An 18,247-nucleotide genomic window follows, 5' to 3' on the forward strand; every position below is an offset into this window, starting at 1 on the left:
AACATTTCGTGACTTAGGAATATTTCCTACAGACTGTCTTAATTTATATTTTTGAAACATTTTGCAGTTTTCAAATACTTACATGTTATATCATTTGATCCTTGATGGTATTATGATAGCCTCCATTTTCCTGATAAGGAATTTGATGATTAGAAGAAATGAGACTTGACTGTAACAATAAGTTATTAGGTGGTGGGATTTGGAACAGTCCCTTTGATAAAAATTTTGTGCTTTCTTTAGTTTATATGAGACACTTTTTTTTTTTTTTTTGTGGGAGGGTACTGGGGATTGAACTCAGGGGCACTTTACCACTGAGCCACATCCCCAGCCTTATTTTATTTAGAGATAGGGTCTCATTGAGTTGCTTAGCATCTCGCTTTTGCTGACGCTGGCTTTGAACTCACAGTCCTTCTGTATCAGCCTCCCAAGTGGCTGGGATTACAGGCAAGCCTGGCATAAGACACTATTTTTGTTCTTAAATATAACTATTTATCCTTCTTAATATCAAAGTTACTGTAGATTCTGGAGAGATGGATGTTGTCTATATACTACTGATTTTTCTTCTTGTAAGCTGATTGACCTCTGGAGAGGAGGAAAATGTCTTGGGGTCTCCTCCCGAGTTCTTATTTCTTGCCACTTTCTTACTAATACAGCTTTGAAAATGTGGACTGGGGGGTTCTTAGAGCAGTTCACAAAAATAATTTAACTTATAAAATTACTGCATTGGTGCTATTGGAACTAATCTGCTCCTCATAAAATAATGTGTTTTGACATTTAAAAATAAGCTGAGCCTTTAGGAAATGGGGAATGAGGTTGTTAACATACTAAGATTAAGTACTTTTGCATAACCACATTAACTATATACAATATCCACTTCAATTAGGCATTAACAAATTAGACTGCACACTTCAGAGAACCAAAATAAAATCAGTTCATTAGCTACTGAGTTCTTACTTTGGAGCCACTGCTTACACAGGTTAAGCTTTAAAGTTAATGGGGCCAAATATGCATAGCAAATAAAATCTCTAGGAAGAAAGAGGATATGTTATTGAAGTTTACTAGGTTAGGCATTGTTTATTGAGATAAGTTTGCTTTGTAGTTCTCATTTGGGAAATTTCATTTTTTTCCCCCTGAATTGCATTCGATTGTGGAGAGTTTGAAAATGCCAGAAAAGGATGAAGAAGACTGTCCCTTGTTTACTCTTCTGTTGGAGGACTTTTCGGTTAAGAGGGGTGGGTTAAATCATTTTAGAAGGAGGAATTAGTGAGACAAAGAGTAGCTGAGAGTAGGAAAATATGCTTTGGGGGATGATTTGAGGTGACTTTCACTAGACAGATCTTGAAGGACCATGAATTCCAGATAGGAGATGTATTGTTCATTAAGTAGGAGATTCCCAGAGCTCTGGTAATGCAGGACTCTTGTTTTCCAGGAAGCTAAATTGAGTTGCTTAGATTTGTTAGTGGAGTAATTGGGCCTGGAACTCAGTAAGCTAATGCTGCTTCCGATTATGTGACCTCCTACGTTGCCATTATCGACTCCCAGAGAGGCATCGAGGGAAAAGTTGGGCCTTAGAAAAAGAGGATTGGTTAAAAGTGGAAGTTATTTGAGGTAGGAAGATCTGATGTACTTATTTTAATAATCTAGGCATGAGGTGATGGGGAGTGAGATAAGGAGGAGGGGGAGGCAATGCTAGGATGACAAGGAGAAAGGAAGCCCCATGAGAAACTTTGAAAGGTCAACTTGTGGGGAAGATCAGATTCTGCTTGGAATAAACTAGAACATCAAAAAGAAATGTTTTTTTTTTTTTAGGCAGATAGCAGCCTGGGTCTGACATTCTACTTTTCACTTATACATGTGGTTGGGATAGACTAGAAGGAAAGCAAGCAGTAAAGGACCAATCCCTCCACCTGCTACTATTGAGGGCAGCTGAACTCCAGAGAATCTCTGCACAGCTGCTGCTTCAAGAAAGAATTAATTATTTATTATATGTGTCACCAAATGAGACATCTGGTTAAGAGAGTGGTGTAGACAGGTTCACCTCAAAAAGACCTTTACTGACCCTATTGTATAACTGTGTGATGCTTCTTTTTCTCCAATAAAAAGTATTAGTTGAAGGTGAAACATCAGGTAAAACATATGTGTTACAGCAAATGGTGTCACCCTTGAGTCATTACCACAGTGGCTTGGTGAGGCTTTATGGCATGACAGCATTTATTGCATGATGGTAATTCAACTTAATAATGAAACCAGTTTCATTGGGCAATGTATTTGCCCTGGTCATTCACCATTTGTTGTTTTAAACTTCTATGTATGGGGGAAACCAAATATAAAAGCTGTGGATGTTTCTATCAGAGGTGGAGAACCTAAACTATTCTCTTTATGGTCTATGACAATTCAAAAATTGGGGACAGTGATGTTACTTACCCTCTCTTTGTGTATTTGTAAAAATTTGAAGGAGGATAATGAGAGCTTTGTATTTTGCTAGCTCATCTGATAGAAGTGATCTCTTTTTCTATGGGTTACAGGATCTTTTTGGGGGGTGGGGTACATAGAGCTTTTCTAAAGCAGAGGTAATACATGGTTTCCGCGTCAAAGCCCACTTTATAAATTAGTAGTTGCTGTTTGGAGCATTGTTGAGGATTTCCACACTTGAGGTTCGGCATTAAAGAGTGTGACAATCAGTATTGATGTTCTTTATGGCTCTGGGAATGGGGAGTGGCCGTGCAAATGCCAGGTATTTGATGACCTGACCTGATCTTTTCTGTCCTTTTGTTTCTCAGATGAGGAAACTGAAGTTTGTTGAATGATTAACTTAGCTTGTAATGAGCAGTGAGGTAGGTTTAAAGCTGTTCATTTAAAACCAGTTCTCTGAAACAGGAAGAGTTTTCCCTCTATAAATAATGTTTGAAACAGTGGATAGTTGAGTATTCAGTTGAGTCCACAAAATAATTTTTAAAATATTTACTTATACTCTCCATTACTGCCCAGTGTACTTATATGTGTGATTGTCGACCTTCCCCTATCCTAAATATCTCTATTTACAAATGGAGTATGACAACAGCATTTGTCATACTGTTGTAATTATCTGCCCCAATTTAAAAACAGCCTTCATCACTGAGTAGCCATATTCGAATTAGCAAGTGGTTAAAATCTCCATGTTTCAGTTTTCTCACCTCTAAAATAAGATGGTATTATTATTAACCTCCAAGAATTTGTTGTAAGAACTAAATTATTAAGCATGTAAAACACTTTAAAAAAAGAGCCTCTCATTTAAGAGTCTACCACTTAAAAAGAGACAAGTGAACCCTTTTGAACATGCAAACCCTTTTGAACAGCATTCTAAGCAGCAAATATCTGCTACCAACTTATCAAATATTAGCTGTTGTTGTTATGGTCAGTTTTACTCACTAGTCTATTTCTGGTTTGTCATAGTATGCATGCACTTAGAACAGTGTCTGCACTCAATTGATTACCTTCAGGACTAGTTAAATGAGGAGGAAGCAGAAGATTTTATTTATTTATTTATTTTTATGTGGTGTTAAGGATCGAACCTGGTGCCTCACACATGCTAGGCAAGCACTCTACCACATCTCCAGCTCCATCATCTTTTTTTTTTTTAAACACAATACCTTTATTTATTTATTTTTTTGTGTGGTGCTGAGGATCAAACTCGGTGCCTTGTGCATGCTAGGCTAGCACTGTACCACTGAGCCATAACTCCAGCCCCCCCACACCATTTTTTTTTAGAGAGAGAGAGAGAGAGAGAGAGAGAGAGAGAGAGAGAGAGAGAGAGAGAGAGAATTTTTAATATTTATTTTTAGTTCTCGGCGGACACAACATCTTTGTTGGTATGTGGTGCTGAGGATCGAACCCGGGCCGCACGCATGCCAGGCGAGCACGTTACCGCTTGAGCCACATCCCCAGCCCCACCATTTTTTTTTTAATGTTAACTTTTCCTTTTTTGTTACCGGTCCACATTAATGTGTTTTACCTAATGCTTGTGGACAAAATGATGCACTGTGAATCTTTTAATTTTCCTTCAGAGGAGGTATTATTATTTTTATTTTATAGTCATTGAAATTGAAGTTCAGAATAGTTAATAAGTACCTTTCTTAAAGTCACGAAGTAATCTACAGAGCTGAGATTTAATGGAGAAAACCAATCTTATTCCTTAGCTTATCCTGTTTCCACCGGCATTAATGAAAATTTCAGTGTCATGACATCTGTGTTCTAGTAGCAGCTTAGTACTTCAGGAACTTCCCATTCAGTGTATTTAGCACGTGTACTTCTGTGTGTTCTGTAGTTTTTTAAGCTTTCTATAAATTTTAGCCATAGGCTGTATTCTTATCCTTTATGCAATAACATTGTGTATCTACCAGTTTGAAGTTTATCTGAGTCTTTGTTTATAAGTTTTTTAAACTGCTCAGGTTTCTTTCTTTGAGCATGATTTTCATCCTCAACTTTGCTGCCATATCAGAGTAACTTCTCTTGGTTACTGTTCTCTGTGTATTAGAGAACAGAAGAGGAAAAACTGATGAACTCCCATAAGGATACCAACATTACTTTTTAAAAGCTCATTAAAACATCTAAAGTGACCTCAAGGGATCTTTAAAGCCTTCTTTGAAAAGCTTTGTTTACTAGTGGCCTTCTATATTAGGGAAAGAGAGGGAGAGGTGGAGGGGGAGAGAACCAACAAGATGTACAGAGAAAGAGATAGATGAAAGGGAATTTATGTGGGGAATTGGTTCAAGAGATTATGGAGGCTGACCAGTCTCTATTTACAAATGGAGATCCAAAGTTCAGTCCAATCTAGAAACCTCAGGACCAGCGAAGCCAACAGTCAGTCTAAGGATAAAGGCCCAAGAGCCCTGAGAGCTGCTGGTGCAAGGCCCACTGGCCAAGAGCAAGAGAACCTGGAGTTCCGACATCCAAGGCAGGAGAAAATGGGTGTTGTGGCTCTGCCAGAGGTAGCAAGAATTTGCTTTTCCTCCATCTTTTTGTTCCGTGTGGGTTCCCAGATGATTGGATGGTGCCCACCCACAGGCAGGGTAGGATTTCCTCATCCAGTCCACTAACTCACATACCTTTCTCTTCTGGAAATACCCTCATAGACACACCCAGAAATAGTGCTTTACTAACTCTCTAGATAGCCCTAGTACAGTACAATTTGACACCTAGAATTAATAATGATACCTTCTGTTCAAGAGACTTGGTGATGGAGTGGACTCAACTGCTGCTTTTTCTCTATGAATTGAGACTTTGAACATGTTTCATTACCTCCTTAAACCTCAGCATCTTCACTTGTAAAAAGGGAATAATGTATACTCACAGGTTATTGTAAAGATCACATGAACTAAGATATATAATGTGTTTAATATAGTACCTGTCATGTAAAATGCTATCTATAGTGTTAGCTGTTGTCGATGGAAGGTTCTAGGCTTTGAAGAGTAGTCCAGGGATATAGTCTGTGCTAGGTAAGAGTGATCTGCAGAAGATGTGTCTTATATGGAGTAAGGGAAAATGATAAGACCAAAGTATAAGTCTCTTCAGATTTTAGTCCCAGATTTGTTAGAACTAAATCCATCACTGAGTGTTTAACTATGGAATACTTAATTTTGTATGACTCCATTTTCTAATACTGTAACCAAGAACCTGAGGCTGGATACTTTATAAAATAAACTGGTTTATTTATCTCATAATTTTGGAAGCTGAAATTTCAATACCAGGCAGCACTTAGAGTCAGCCTCTGGAGAGGGCCTCAAGGTAGATGATATCACAATGAGGATAGTACCTGCATAAGTGATTATTTGATGAGACAGGAAACCTGAGATTCAGGGGACAGACTTATTCTTTTAGAACAGCTCAATTTCTTGAGAACAACCAACTCATTCCATGAACAACCAACTCATTTCATTAGAGCATTAATCCTCTAAGGGCGGTATCCCCAGTGACCTAATTACTTTTCAATGAACTCCACCTTTTAAAGGTACACCACTTCTCAGAACCATCACACTAGGGATCAAATTTCCAATACATGAACTTCTGTGGGACACACTCAAACCATGACCAAATAGCTGACTTGATTCAGAAGTCCTTGGAATAAAGGTGTATGCTCTACCTGGGTTCAGCAAAGTCCTACCACCATCTGCCACTTTGCAGGTGTTGATATTATTATTACTATTATTAGAAAGAAAGAAAGAAAGAAAGAAAAGAAAAAAAGTCTCTCTCTTTTTGAGTTTATATTCCAACTGTGAGACAAATATGTAAACAAATGACTGATACAACATGATAAATGCTTTAAGATACATACAAAATGCCCTTGAGCATCAGGTGAGTTGGAAGGAAGCCTCTGGAGAGGGCCTCATGGTAGAGGATATCACAATGATGATATCACTTTGGGTATTTAACTGAAAGAAGCTGAGTTTTAAACTTTTCTTATGGTATTTATCTGCAAGATTTACAACTTAGGTGAATAGGAGTTACAAGCAGAAACCTTGGTGATTATATAAACACTACTTGCTGAAATGCTCAGAAGGCCTTATTAACCATGAGAGTGGATGTGTTTCTGAATGACAGTTTATATCCTCAGGAAGTGTTGGCATTTGAGAAGCAAGTCTAATATTGGCAAGCATAAAAATAATGTTAACTACCAGAGCAATGATTGGATGTTGACAGTGAGAACATTTAATATTATGTACTAAACATTACCAGGAACAATGTTGGGAAATATGTATTTATATACATATATATAAACATTTATATATGTAATATATATAACTATAATTTATATAAAGGATTAAAACATGAAATTTACTGTGTACATAATTATCCACATTTAAGTATTTACAACATTGGATGTAAGCAGTTATTTTCATTATTTTGCAGATGAGGAAGAAAAAATTTTCTTGAAATAATATTAAGTAATAAGTGGTAGAGTCAAAATTGAACTTCAAACCTTTGTTCTTTTTTTCCCTTTTATGCTGTATTCAATTTTCTCACTTAGCAGGCTTCATAATATAATAAATTATAAATGATGTTTTCCAAACTTGAGGAATATAAGGTATAATTTACTATTTAACTCATCATAATGTGTTTTTGATGTTAGTAGCAATGAATAAAATACTTTGTAAGTTAAAAACAACCCTAAAGTCTAGCAATTTGCTAATAGTTTTAAACAGCCAGTACTTTTCAAACAAATTGCTGTTTTCACTGTACTGGCATTATTTAATAAAGAGATCTGCTATTACTTAAAAAGTATAACATTTTTAGGTAAGCTACTGAGAAAAATAATCGAGTTTAACTTTGGTTAGTATTATTATTTAGTTAAAATATTTTTTTCTTATGGGAACATGCTGTTATATTTTAAATTGTTCTTTAAAAACATTTCTATTATAATACTTGAGGTACCATTTTTTTGTTGTATCATATTTCTTAGTTTTTTAAAAAATTTATTATGTGGAAAATTTTACATATATAAAGTAAACAGAAACAGGTGTGGTGGTGTACTCATGTAATCCCAGAAGCTCAGAAGGCTGAGGCAGGAATATCATAAATTCAAAACCAGCCTCAACAACTTAGTGAGGCCCTAAGCAACTTAGTGAGACCCTATCTCTAAATAAAAAATAAAAAGGGCTGGAGATGTGGCTCAGTGGTTGAGCAGCTTGGGTTCAATTCTTAGTATGTATGTATGAATGAATAAGTCAGTAAATAAATAAATCAGAAAAAAACAATATAACAAATCTTTATGTAGCCATATCTAGCTTCAACAGATGTTAATTCTTGACTAAATTTTTTCATCATATTTCCCCATTTTCTTTCCTTTTATGTGAAGCCAAGCAAATCTCAGACATACTATTTCCTTATAATATATCAGTACGTTATTCTAAAAGATAAAAAATACTTTTAAAAGACTTAATTTCATTGTTATACCCCAAACTAAAAGTTAATAATTCCTTAATATTATTGAACATTTAGTGAATGTTCAGTTTGCCAGTAGTTTCATAAAAGTCCTCTTTTCACATTTTGTTTGAATCAAGGTCCAGAAAATACTCTTTATGATTCCCTAATATGTTTTTTAATGACTCTTAACATATAAGTATTCCTCTTTAGTCAGCTTTTCACATAGTTACAGTTACAACTTAGAGGAGGAAAGATTCATTTTGGCCCCTGGTTTCAGAGGATTTCATTCCTAGTAGGCTGGCCTCGTGGAAGACATACACTTCATGGTGGAAGAGTATTGAAGAGGAAAGCTTCTCAGCTCAGGGCAGCTGGACAGATATAGTCCCCAAGGCCGGACCCCCAGGAGGCTGCATCCTTCAAACATGCTCTGTATGCCCACAGTGACCACCCTGTAGGCCATTCAAAGTATTAATCTATCAAATGAATTAATCCACTGATAATACTACAATTCTCAAGATCAAGTCATTTCCTGAAAGCCCCACCTCTGACCCTTGTGGCATTTGAAGGCTGTGTTTTCAACATCTGAGCTTTGGGGGCATTCCACATCCAAACTGTAACACCTTTATATTCTTGAGGTTTATTTATTGAAGAAACTGGTTTGGCCTGTGGAATTTCCTACAGCAAGGTCATGCTGATCACCTCTGTAGTAGTTTAACATGTCCTTATGTCCTGTCTGTGTGTGTGTGTGTGTGTGTGTGTGTGTGTGTGTGTTTGAAACAAAGTTAGAAAGATGTAGAGGTGTAACCAAATTTGGGTACATCTTCTTCCTTTTTCTTTCTTCCCTCTCCCTGCCCCTTTCTTCCTCTTCTTTCTTTTGTTTCATTCTTCGCTTCCCTTCTCCTTACTTCCTGCCACAGGGTGGTGTTTCTTCTTCACAGAGGAGACATACAATATGTAGTTGTTTTTCTTTGTTTGATGCTAGTTGTTAAGCCTAGATACCTTCATTCATTAGGATTGCAAACTATGATATGTTATTAATTTTATCTTTGGTTATTTTCTGAAATATTTTCCTGAAAACCTACTTTCTTTTTATGTTTGTTCACAAAATTGTGTGGTTTGCAAAAAAGAAAATTGGGTGTCCTTGATTCTTTTGCAGATTCTGAGCTGCTGCTGCTTCTTCTTCTTCTTCTTCTTCTTCTTCTTCTTCTTCTTCTTCTTCTTCTTCTTCTTCTTCTTCTTCTTCTTAATGTGTGGGTGGAATGCATTACAAATTCTTATTACACATCTAGAGTACAATTTTTTATATCTCTGGTTGTATACAAAGTATATTCACAAAAATTTCTGTTTTCATACATGTTCTTTGGATAAAAATGACCGTCACATTCCATCATCATTTCTAACCCCTTGCCCTCTCCCTTTCCCTCCAACCCCTCTGCCCTATCTAGAGTTAAATTCTGAGTTTTTAATGGCAGGAGACATTGGAAAATTTTTGATATATTTATGAAAAATATTTGTAGAATATAGAGGAATTTTTTATGGGGCCAAGTCCTAAACATGAGTGAAATTTGAAAATAATTGGTTTTGAAGGAATAAGAAACATTTTAAATAATAGCTTAAAAATTATGTGATGTGCTTTGAGAAATACTATAAAGACAATGACATCATTAATTATTTGGTTAATCCTTAGGAACAAGGATTAACTTACAAGTAAGTTAAGAATGTGAACTCTGGAGCCAAACTTCCTATTTTTTTTGTTTTGGGTTTTCACTTACCATTGCCACTTTGGACAAGTTACTTAATATCTGTGTGCCTTAATTTTCTTATCTGTTATTATTATTTATTTATTTATATATGACAGGTATTAATGGAGGGTATTAATCAGGGTATTAATGGAGCTTGATTTCCAAGGTTGTTGGGATGGAGTGAGTTCACACATCAGGTACCTAGAGCAGAATCCAGCATAGTAAGCTCTCTGTGTTTGTTGACAGGGAAGCGGGTACCTCTGATGTTTATTTTCATCCATGTTACAGAGCTTTGCCTTTGTTATACATGTTATTGCCTCTGTTTCATATGTTCCTGCCTCCTTTAAAATTTTTTTAAAATATATATTTTTAGCGGACCTTTATTTTATTTTTAGATGGACCTTTATTTTATTCAATTATTTATATGTGGTGCTGAAATTCAAACCCAGTGCCTCAGACATGCCAGGCAAACACTGTACCACTGAGCCATAGCCCCAATCATATTTTGTATTTTATTTAGAGACAGGGTCTCACTGAGTTGCTTAGCACCTCACCATTGCTGAAGTTGGCTTTGAACTCAAGTTCCTCCTGCCTCAGCCTCCTGAGCCATTTTTCCAGTCTTCTTCATGTCACATTTTGTAACTCCACTGAATTAAAGTGTCTAGGCATTGTGTATCAGTAGCTTGTAATGTAATGAGAGAGGCAACCAAACATCTAATTCTAAGGAATCACTGATTCCTCTGTTATAGAACAAAATGACATTAACATTTATTTTTGTATATAGTAGTATTTTCTGTTAAGTTGCAAACTTATGGAGGGAAGAGACTTACTTTATACTATCATGTTTAATACTTTCTTGATATTAGTTGAGGGACCTAAGCCCTTAAAATTTTAGCTCCATTAACTATACTTAATATGTCATTTTTCAGATTACCTAGTAATATACTACTCAAATTACAAGTAAGTGAATTTCCTAGAGCTATCAGTAAAGTACATTCCTTTACACATGAGGATTTAATTTATTTTTTAACTATTTAGAGTGATAATTTCTTCTTTTTTGGGGCATGCTGGTGGTGTTGATAGTACTGGACATCAAATCCAGGGCCTCTTGCATATTAACCAAATACTCTATCATTCAGCTACCACCCCATCCTGGATGATAGGCATCAAGCCTTTCCCAGCATCTTAAAACAAAATATAGCTTTCTCATTACGTATGCGGTTTTCTGGGTTGTGATGTTTCTGAGTTGTGTACTCATGGAGACTGTTGACCTATGCTTGGTTGCATGGTTTCCTATGACATGTTCTCAGGATGCCTTCTCAAGTTTTTCTTTGCATCTTAGGCTTTATTTTTTCATGTGGTTATGATCTACTACTTTCTTTTTTCTCTCTGATAACACTAGTTTCTAAATTTCTCTCCTCCCTCCCCGCTTCCTCCCCCCTCCCTCCTCTCCTTCTCCCCTACCCTCTCTCCCTTTCTCTCTCCCTCCCCCCTCTCTTTGGGGTGCTTAACCATTGAGCCCATCCTCAGCATTTTTATATTATATTTAGAGACAGGGTTTTGCAGAGTTGCTTAGCCTCACTAAGTTGCTGAGGTTGCTTTGAACTTGCAGTCCTCTTACCTCAGCCTTCTGAGTGGCTGGGATTATAGGTGTGCGCTAACACACCAGCCTGAACTTCAAATTTAGTGTACTTAACTTTCTATGGATTGATTTGATTATTAACACATCAGAACTTTTATACATTAAAGAATATATAAACTATAAACTAAAATTGGGGGTATTTTCTGTGAGCACAGTGAAGATGTTTAACACATAAACTATGTGACACTTACCTGGCTATATCACTTTTAAATTTACTTTATGACATTGCTAAAGTTTTTATATATGTGTGACCTTTAGGCAGGTGAGATTTTATTAGCATCTACAGAAGAATGAAATACTCATCCTTATTATTTTCATACTGTCAACTGTAAAGAATTGGGATTCAATTCTAGATCTCCCTAGTCCAAAGTCCATTTTCATTGCTGCTAGACTTGAAAAAGAAGCTAGCACTGTTAATGATACATTTCTTTAAAATGTTATGATATCAGTTTTGGTTTAAAACTCAGGTTCTTTGTCCTTGTTCTATTATTGATATTTTCTTCTATCCTAGCTTTTAAAAATTATCCTAATTATGGATTCTTTAAATACCCGATGGTCAACATGTACCTGATAACATTACAAATAACATAGATGTATGCAGTATTTAATAACATACACATTTAAAAGGCTGTATGACTTAAATAACCTGGTTACTATGTTTATTTGAAGTCTTGGATTTGAGAATACTTAAAGCTATGTATAAGAAGAGTGAATACATCTGTTTTTCTTACAGTTGTTAAGATGCAAAATAAAGTGCATGGCTTCAAATGCTACTTAAGCTCCTAGAATCTATTTGTTCAGTACTTCTCAGGGTTTCTGCAAGAATTAAATTAGATACCATTACCATATTATTATTTCATTTTCATGATTTTTTTTCTTCTTGCCCTTTTCCATCTATATCATTTTGAATCTAGGGAAAAAGTATAATTATAGGAGAATGAAGTATATATTATGCAAAAGCAATTGTTACTTTCATATTTGTCTCAAAATGAGTATTTTACTTTTATTGTTTATTTTGATGTGCAGGCCACCTACAATACGACCTTCATTGGATTGAAGTAGAAACATAAGAAGGGAAACATTTTCATTTTAAGGTGAGTCCATTTGTAGAAAAATTAGTATATATTTAAAGTAGTCTCTTGTTTCTTGGGAAACTTTTTATTTGCATGTGCTTGGGAAATACTACAGTTATCCACAAAATACTGTTCACAGGAGTGTAGGTGAGAGCATGGGGTGAGTTGGGAACTGCCTTTTCCATACTGGCCTTACTGCAGATGTGCTTTGGTTGTCTTGGCCCTAATTCCTTGACATCTTTGTTAGTGAGTCTGTTTTTAAAATGAGAATGAAAAGGCTGTTTGTTCTGCTTGCCTTCCAGGTTACGTATTATGAGAATAAATTGAAATCACCAATATGAAAGTATTTTATAAAGAAAACATAAGTTAGCTATATTAGTATTATGAACTGTCATAGTAAATTAAATAAAAATTAGCACTTACATGCAAAAAGTCTTTATAAACATGAAAATTTTGCAGGTTATTATAGTCTAGTTCCGCTGGGACAGGGCTGTCTTAGGTGTTGTTTCTTAATAAAGTGGTAAATACAAAGAAGAAGAAGATGATGAGGAAGAGGGAGAAGCAGCAGCAGAAGAAAAAATCCAAATCAGTTGTGTAATTTTGAAAGCATTGTTACTTTTAGAATTACACATTATTTACTAGAAAATATTTGAAGAGAAATTTATTCTATGGATTTTTAAAAATAATCTGTTAAAAACCTGCTTACATAATTTTCATGCTTTTTCATTCCTAACTGTGGAAAAAAAGACTGTTTCTGATTTTTCCCTTCTCTAGTGTTTGAGCCATTCATCTGGACACCTTAATGTATGTGGAATGAAGCTTAGTAAAACAGAAAGGATGCTGGGCATGGCAGTGCATGCCTACAATCCTAGTGATTTAGAAGGCTGAGTTGGGAGGATTTCAAGTCAGAACCTTGGGAATTTAGTAAGACCTTGTCACAAAGTAAGAAATAAAAAGGTTTGGGGATGTAGCTTAGTGGTAGAGTACCCTTGGGTTCAATTCCTAGTACAAACCAATCAACCTAAGAAACAAACATCAAAAACAAAAACAAAAGCAACAAACAAAACAAAAACAAAAACCATGAAATGGGTGTTGGGTATTTCTTCTATCTTCATCAGTATTTTTGTTTGTTTGGTTTTCTTTTGAACTTCCTTTGTTTTTGTTATCGTATTCATCTTCTACCCATTCACTAAGCCAATCTGTTTAGGCTGAGGTTTTTTTCATGTATTCTCTTCTAAGGTGCCAGGATACTATTTAGTGAAAGGGATTCACCCATTGGACCTTATTATCCAATATATAAAAACTGTAGGAGGATGTAATATAATGGGTTAGTGTATTTTTCTCCAGTATCTGTGTTTTGGGAGTAAATACTGGTTAGCTGCTAGTGAAATTATCATTATGTACTGTGCTATTTGGTTATCTTCAATTCTATATGGAAGTCATTACTTTGTAGCTAGATGGTTTGGTTATTTTTTTTTCTAATATTGCAGCTCCTATTTCTGTTTTTTAATCTGGAAAATGTTACATTTTTCTTATATAGTTTACTTAGTGTTATTCTTAGTTGGGGGCCGGGGGCGAGGTTGTGTTCAGACCTGTAACAGTGACTGATAACATGTACTTTAATCTTTAGAACCAGATCAACTGTTTTCATTTTGTGGCCACTTGGATTTCTAAATTGTTGCTTGGCTGCTTCATCTGATAACTTTTGTGTTCTTATATTGTTGCAAATTAGATACCTTGGTACCTTTAAGAAATGTTTTTTGGAAGTAATTTTTTTTGACTTCCTGAAAAAGCAACTCATCAGCCCAGAAAGACAGTTCTAGGGGACATTCACCATTATTTTTATTAATTTATTTATTTAGTTAAATTTAGGTAGTATAGGAAGTAGGAGAAATGTTTGATTTTATAATATTCATCATCTAATACTTGTGAAATTTTAGTCATGCACCTTTTTGAGCCTCCATCTTCATAGTTGTAGGATGGCATAGTGTTACTTATATATAAAATTGTTAGGCTTAAATGAGAAAGCAAGAGAAGTGCATCCTACAGAACCCAGTTCAAGTGCCCAGGGGATTATGTCATTGCTGAGCTCCCTCCCTTCTCATTATCATCATCCCCCTGATTATGTGGGAAGGCCCTGAAGGGCGCTCTGTACAGATGGCCTGGATCAGAATGGATTCTGGTATTGATAAAGATCTCTTGTTACAGTAGATCAGCTCGAGAAGTTGTAGGTCTTTATAGGTTCTATGATACTTCATTCATATTCATTAAGATGAGAAAGTCCAGGCCTAGAGATGAGTCAGTTCATCCGACTGAGATTACTATGGACTTAGGAAATGGGTTAATTGGTTACTAATGAGCTGCATTTTGGGGAATAGTGTTAAAATATTATGAAATATATACAATTTAATTTTAGATTTACCTCCTGTCAGGAGCTGACAGTTATATTTAAACCATTTACCTTTGGGGAAAAAAAGAGTAATTATCAAGTTAAAAGACAAAAATATGTTCTTTCAGTTTGTGTTTCCTCTTTATTGGCAAGATAAAAATTTCCACCATAAAATCAGATTTTAAAAACCATACATATTGGGCTGATGATGTTTCATGGTGGAACATTTTTCTTAGCATGTGTGATGCCTTGAGTTCAAACTCCAGCAACTCTAAAAAGCAAAACTAAAACAAAAAATTCATACATATATAGTAATTAATTATCCACCTTCCTGTTGCTTAAACAAACAAACAAACACCCACCCACACACACACACACACACACACACACATTAATCTTCTTTCATTTCAGAGTATGAGTGTACAAGCCCTAGGGTTAGATAACAGTACACAGAATAGCTTTTGCAGCCAGTTTGAGGGATAATTGAAATTCCTAATGCTTACATGAAAATTAAAAGAAATCTTTTAATGAAAGAATACTGAAAAATATACTTTATCCATTCAGAAAATATGTTACTCTTTGAATCTTTAGTATGGAATTCATGGGAAGTGAAAAATGCCCATATCACTTAAGAACAGCATACTACAGGGACACAGCCACATCAATGTTTATAGCAGCACAATAGCTAAACTGTGGAACCAACCTAGATGCCTTTCAATAGATAAAGGGATTTAAAAAAAATGTGGCATATATACACAATGGAATATTACTCAGCAATAAAAGAGAATAAAATCATGGCATTTGCAGGTAAATGGATGGAGTTAGAGAAGATAATGCTAAGTGAAATTAGCCAATCCCAAAAAACCAAATGCTGAATGTTTTCTTTGATATAAGGAGGCTGTTTCATAAAGGGGTTGAGAGGGAGAGCATGGCAGGAATAATGAACTCTAAATAGGACAGAGGGGTGGGAGGGGAATGGATTGGGTGTGGGATTAGAAATGATGGTGGAATGTGATGATCATTATTATCCAAAGTACATGTATGAAGACATGAATTGGTATGAATATACTTTGTATACAACCAGAGATGAAAAATTGCGCTCTAGATGTGTAATAAGAATTGTAAAGCATTCTGCTGTCATATATAAATAAAAATTTTTAAAAAAGAAAAGAAAAATCTCCATATTAGTGAAATGTTTTTAATGATGGAAAACTGAAAGTTTCACATCCTGAATTTAACTCTTCCAAATTCTTTGAAAAGAAAATAGTTATTTCAATTTACAAGGGTTCTGTTTTGGGGGTTTGGTTTATAACCACAGCTAAAAAATCTGTGAAATAGTTTTCTGGAACATTTTGATTATTCTAGCCAAGATAGGTTAGTTTCCATGTCACATAAGGACAAGCCTTCACGTTCCTGTAATATATTTTGTTGATTTTATTTTTTGTCTGAGATTCATTTCTGAAATGATTAAATGGAATATTTTAAGTGTCATAAGGAAGGATATTATTACTCAGTTCATTTTTTAAAGCAACATTCAATACCTAATAGATCTTTTGGTCTGTTGGAGATTTTCTTATTATATATAGATAAAGGAGGTCATGCAGTTTGTCTCCATTGTTTTAGGTATAGGGGAGGGGATAAAGCGGGGTATAAAGGATAAGGGAAACTGTATTATATATATAGCTTAAATACATGGTTAATATGGGGAATATATTATGGAACTAACAAGAAATGAAGTATTAATGAGTAGCAGCCAGGAACCAGAGGGTGCTGATGTAAAGGTGTGTCTGATTGCCAAGTCTGTAATTCTCTTTAGTGACACAGGAAGCAAATATAGAGAAGAAGGAGTTGTAATATGCTAGAGCATAGGTAAGGTTCTTACCTTCGAAGTATTCATAGTTTTGTTTACAAATTAGAATAGCATTATCGAATTTAAAGCCCTTCAATTTTTAAGCTGCTCTAAGCTAAGAGTCGTCTAATTTCAGTGTAACTTGTTGAATTTTTATTTTTCAAATTGTCTTAAAGTACCTAGCATCGTGCTTGTAATATATTCTGAAATACAGGTTAAATTAAACTGGTAGAAAGGAATCAAGTGCCAAAAGAAAAAAAAAAGTGTTGCTTTTATTTTCCTCATAGGGTGAAGAGCAGAAATTTTAGAGTTACCAAGATCTGAATTTGAAAGTTAAGTTAGGCGACCTCAGATTTCTGAGCTTTTATTTCCTCAGTTTATTTATCTCATAAGGTTGTGAAATGGGTAAATGACAATGTGTATGCATTATGAAAGTATTAAATGATAACTGTTGTTAGTATGATTAACAATAGAAAACAACAGCCGAGATGACCAGAAAATCTTTAATTATCTCATGAATACACCACAATATTAAAGACGGGCTTTTACTTTAAAAATCTAATATATGTTAGCTTATACATTCTTTTGTATTCAGAGTAAAGCCACAAAGCATAAACACTGGATGGAATGTAAACAGCAAAATAAAAATAACAGTGCTGGCTGGGGAGTGTGTTCCACAATTTGCTGTTGCTTTGTGAATAACACCATGTAAGACTCTTTTGTAGTGAGAAGCAGATTGCACTTCAATGCATCAGGATCCAGTATGGATAAAGGGCACTGCTGTAGTTTCTTTAAGCTTCCTCTCTTGAATTGTTATGAGTTTGGCACAGGACACTGTGTAAATTATACACATGCATCCCCCACCCCCCACTCACCCCCTGATTTCAAAGTGTTATCTGTGAATTTGCCTGTATCTGTTTTGAGAGTTAATACCATGGTGATGAATAATAGTCTGCTTAGTTTAGGATTGGAGTGATTCTTCTGCCTCTAGTCACCTGTGTTTTCTTATTATCAGTTGACCATACTTTGGGAAACAGGTAAATTTCCATCCCTGAAAAGCAAATAGGTAGTATAAAAACCTAGGGGATTTACTAGAATTAGCTACATCAAGGCTTTTAATTTGTTGATTTTTTTTCCTTTCAGTGTTAACTAGCAGGAGCTTAGTCATTTCACATGGCTTTAAACCTTTCTATTGCAATCAGAGCTGGTAGGGAATTACTCTCCTATGCTACAGTTATAAATTTGTCATTATTTGTTAAAGACTTATGGGGGAGGCAGAAGCAAACTGACAAAAGCATCTTTATAAAGGAAATTAGACTTATCCATTCTTTATTTTAATGAGTCAGTACTTGAAATATTTCGCTTAATTGTATTTACATAAGCTGTAAGAATGGTGAGTTTCCTTAAAGTTAAATCTGCTAATATCTACAAACATTAAAAGAAATGTTAAAGTGTTTCATTTGGGTTTAAAATTTAACACAAGAAAGAGCAAAGATGAACACAAGTAAAACTAAGAGTTTGCAGGAATAAAGTTGAGTTACTGACAGGGGTATGTAGATTCTTGTTGCCAGATGTTGAAACTGGATATAGTGAGTGACCTACCATGTAGTCATTGCTCCTAAAGCAAATCTAGCTGAGTACAATTCCTAGATC

At 35.1% G+C, this 18,247-nt stretch overlaps 1 protein-coding gene across 7 annotated transcripts in view; it reads left to right on the top strand.

Moving 5' to 3' along the window:
• The window catches only part of Eps8 (EGFR pathway substrate 8, signaling adaptor), a 165,713-nt gene that overhangs the window by 41,335 nt on the left and 106,131 nt on the right, over nucleotides 1–18,247 (top strand). For 6 of the 7 annotated variants that reach the window (XM_021730749.3, XM_021730746.3, XM_021730750.3 and 3 more), the window contains one exon: nucleotides 12,310–12,377. The exons of the other annotated variant lie outside the window; for it this stretch is intronic. The gene's annotated coding sequence lies outside the window, so the exon portion shown is untranslated. The remainder of the gene's footprint in view (nucleotides 1–12,309; nucleotides 12,378–18,247) is intronic. 7 annotated transcript variants of the gene reach the window in all.

This window comes from Ictidomys tridecemlineatus, chromosome 6 (genome assembly GCF_052094955.1).
Source record: "Ictidomys tridecemlineatus isolate mIctTri1 chromosome 6, mIctTri1.hap1, whole genome shotgun sequence".
NCBI classification, from domain to species: domain Eukaryota; kingdom Metazoa; phylum Chordata; class Mammalia; order Rodentia; family Sciuridae; genus Ictidomys; species Ictidomys tridecemlineatus.